We start from the raw sequence: 4,396 nt of genomic DNA on the forward strand, positions 1-4,396 counted from the left end.
ATTCATGGGCTACAAGATTCCTGATTTGGACGGCTATGTGAAGACACCTACAGAGACACCTACATGCAATAAGAGAGCATCTGAGACCGATGACGTGGTGCCTGCAAAAAAAGCAAAAACAGAGAAAGTTTTACCGACTAGAAATTTGTCCGGCCTTGCATGCAACAAGTAACTCTCTCTCTTAATGTTTAGATGTCTTTAATTATAGTATTTGATAATAATAAAAAATTTGCTTGTTGTTGGATGTTTTTGTGGCAGGAATTTCGGCTCAGCGAAGGCTCTCCAGGAACACAACAAAGCCAAACATTAAGTGGTTAGGATAGTAGTACGTTGACGATTGCCTTTAATTAGCTTTTTGGTAATAAAAAAACATTAATGACTTTTGGTAACCCTCTAGATATGACTATATGGAATTATTGTATTGTGTCTGTAATGTCTTTAACAATGGTTATTAATTTATTATAATCTAATCTGTATTTCACAATTGGGATCAAAGGTTTGGTTACCACTTACCAATCAATTTATATTTTATAATCAGAGTGATCATCTTATAATACAATTCCTTGTATTGTTATAATGTCATCTCAAAATTAGCTCCCTTGCAACAGATTAACACTAACTGAATTTTTTGGTTTAATGCATAATTTGATCATCATTCTTTTAGTAATCTCCTGAACAATTAATATGAATAATCCAATTAAATACTATCTATATATATATATATATATATATATTTTTGGTGAAGATTTGGCCTCAAAAATCCTTTTACAATTTCAATATTGTACATTTAGTCCCTACAAATAAAATCTGAAAAAATATATGTCTTAATCAAATTTACAACTCAATAAATAAACTCTTAAAACATTTCCTATTTTTATGGTTACAAGATTTGAGATCTTAACATATGGAAGTCAAATATTCAAAATTAAAACTATTATTAACCATAATCTCGGACGAATCTACTAAATATAAACAACTAACCAAAACCTAATCGTAATCAAATCTTGAAATCAAAATATTTAATTTTAAATGCTATTAAACATAATCTCGAGAAAATCTAGCAAATGGAAACTATTAAAACAATAAAATCGAAATCAAATCTAAGTTGATTTTCTAAATAAATTATTCCACATTCCATATTTAAAAATGCATGTTTAAGAAGAAATAACTTATCATATTATTTAAAACGTTTTAAATATGTGTAATATTACTACGAGATTAATAGAGGATATTATCCCCATATCTCGCTTAAATATTAACTTTCCTTAAACACATTCAATTTTTTTTTACGATTTTAAAGATATGTGGTTTGTATTTATTACTATTATCTTGATTGATTAATCGAATAAGATTTAATGCTAACAATAAATATTATGTGCAAATCAAAATTGGTTAAATAATTAAAAGCATATCCTCTACAGATTTGTTAAAACAATATATATAGTCTAAATCATTGGCATATTACAACAATATATTTTAAAGATCACAATCTTTCCAAAAACAAGATAATCAGTTATTCAATCACAATATTTCGGATTTATTAGTTTTCTCGATAAGATTTGTGTATATCAAAATTTAACTTCACCACTGATGTCTAGTGATTTTGGTTGTTTTAAAGCCTCTTTTCTCTTAGTTTTCATTGTTTTGCATTCATATTTCGGCATATAGTGTTGTATTTGCATTTGCATTTGGTTTTCTTAGGTACGTGAGTGGAGCTTGGAGTTTTGGGAATAAATAGAGCAAAAAGGGAGCTAAAAGAAGGCAACTTGAGTAATGAAGATCAAAGAGGATCAAGAGGTGAAAGAAGATGTCAAGATGTGGTGAAGAAAGATAATTGAAGAAGAGAAGAGGAAGCAATAGACCATCTGGTCGATTCCCTGGTCTATTGACGTGGATCAGAGCTACAGACAAGACACCGATCGATCAAGCAATCGACCGATTGCCTCAGGACAAACCAATCGACCAACTGGTCTATTCCTTGGTCGATTTACATAGATCAGAGCTTCGGACAACACTTCAATCGATCACTTGATCGATCGATTGCTCTACCCAGTAGACCAAGTGGTCGGTTGAGTGGTCGATTGGGTGCCTGAACCGGGTCAAAACCCGGTTTGTTCCGGGTTGACCCGGTTCGTTTTCCCCTTTTGTATATATACTCTTAACCTAGTCTTAGATTGGGGTATGCTTTGTTTAGAGTTCAAAAACTTCTCTTAAGGTTTATTTCTAAGTTTTTGTATGAATCTTTGGTTTTGTTGAGTTTTGATTTTTGAATCAAAATTTCTCTTTTAATCTCTTATCTACCTTCTCTAATTATGATTTCACAAAGATCAAACCTATTGCTTTGTGTAATCATGATCATGAGTGAGTAGTCATTTAGAGTTCTTGGGTTAAGGTAGATTAGGATGGTTTAGTTGTTGGGTTATGGAGTTTAGGGCTAGATTACTTAAGATCCTTGCTTATTGGTTGATTATAAAGCTAGATTAGCCTTGATCATGTTGATTTAGACTTTAGGAATTTCATGCCCGGAAGGTGTTCGATGAAATTCCCGAACCAAAGCCTTTAAGTGTTTTACATTCCTTACCTTTGGAAATTGTTGACTAGGGTGTTAAGTGGCTAGATAGACTTCTTTATAATGCTTGTTAGTCAATTGATTGCCTTTGGAAGAAGTTGATGATTAATTGATTAGTAAATGGACTAATGTCATGGAAATGTGTTAGTGTTGCTTAATGTTCTATGGCCTAAGGATCATTGCTTATTAAAAGTTGTTTGAAGCTCCATAATCCATCTCTTTATCATTCCAAATCAATTTCCTTTAACCCGAGAATTCGCCTTTAGTATCGCTTAGTAACTTGTTTATTTTTCCGGTTTGTTTACTTTCGAAGCTTGTTAGTCTTTTGCATTTTGCTTCCATTTGTCTTGTTTTGCTTTGTTTGATTGTTATTTACTTTGTTAGTCAAGTTTACAAAACCCTACCATCTTATTAGCCTAGATTAAGCTTTTGCGTGTATTCCTAGTGAGTTGATCAATTGCAAATTGTGGTTCGATATTTAATTGAGTAAAGTACTACATCAACCACCAAGAAAATAACAATAATTTAGAAGGCCTAAACTTATATGATCTCTATATAAGAAATGTCAAGAGCAGTCATTTCATTCATCTACACACATTTCTGTTTAACAAATTTCAAAGTTTTTCAAGTTATCTATCATTTATTTCTCATGGCATCTTTTAGGAGTCTTTCAAACTTGAAACCCTTTAAGAACATGTAGAAATAAAGGTCAAGATTATAAGATTTTGAAAACAATACTTTGTTTTTCTGGTGAAACAATAGAAATAGTACTAACAAAGTTTTTGTTTCTTTTCTTTTGTAATAAGAACTTTCATATTTTCTGTTTTGTTTTTGTGACTAGGATCGGACCCGCGGTCCACCGCGGGGGAATATTGGTTTACATACGTTGATTTTAATATTGTGCGTGTTTTTAGTCCAATCGTGTAATGTACTTATAAATATTCATAATAATAAATTGTAGAGAAAATATTAAATTGTTTATAATTAAACCCATCATATTAATTATGATTTACAAAATGAAATTTTGTGTTTTAGAATTCTAAAATTAGACGATTCATGAGAATTAGAGCAGTCAAAATAGGTCAAAAACCACGGGTCGAGCCCAAATCATCTCATTATAGGGAAGATTTGGGAAAATTTATTAAACCCGCAAATAAGCGGGCCACATAGATTGATTCGCAGTGGGTCATAGGTTTTAATCGGTTTTCGTCCGCAGGTTGGCGGATCAGCCCGCATGTTAGTATTTATTGATAAAAATATAATTTATTCAATATGTGGTAATTTAAAAAACTTTTAGTAAATGAAATTATAATATTTATAAATATAATGATATATAAAGTTGTTTCTCTAATTTTTTTAATTTATTTATTTTAGTAGTATTTTAAATTTAGGTTACTTTAAAATTATTTAAACAAAATCTACGGACAACCCCGAACTAATTTATAAAATAGATGGGTTAGTTGTGATAAATTTTATAGAAATTTTTAGAAGCAAGTAAGATATCTTTCAATTAATGATAATTGGCTAAAATAAGCAAAATTAATGACAAAAATGTGGATTGTTATGGAATTGGTTCCTAATATATATGAACCAATCTATTATACGTAATTAATGTATAGTATTATTTGGAATATGCTTTTATAATTACTTAGCATAAGTACAATCAGATTTTATTTGATTTCCATAAACATTTGATTTTAGTTCGATACACTATTATGAGTTCGAATTTATATGCCAAAAGTTTGAAGGCCACGGCTAGATTCAAGAAAAAACTTGGGTTCCCTCCTTTTTCCTTTTTTTTTTTTTTTTTTTTTTTTCTTTTTTTTC

General features: G+C 30.2%; 1 long non-coding RNA gene across 1 annotated transcript; it reads left to right on the top strand.

Moving 5' to 3' along the window:
- The first annotated feature begins 9 nt into the window (after window positions 1-9).
- On the top strand, window positions 10-655 carry LOC110227162. Its single transcript, XR_002330947.1, has 2 exons — window positions 10-168; window positions 259-655. It is a non-coding gene; the product is annotated as an uncharacterized LOC110227162 (long non-coding RNA).
- The last annotated feature ends 3,741 nt before the right edge of the window (window positions 656-4,396 follow it).

The sequence above is a fragment of the Arabidopsis lyrata genome (assembly GCF_000004255.2).
Source record: "Arabidopsis lyrata subsp. lyrata unplaced genomic scaffold ARALYscaffold_802, whole genome shotgun sequence".
NCBI lineage: Eukaryota > Viridiplantae > Streptophyta > Magnoliopsida > Brassicales > Brassicaceae > Arabidopsis > Arabidopsis lyrata.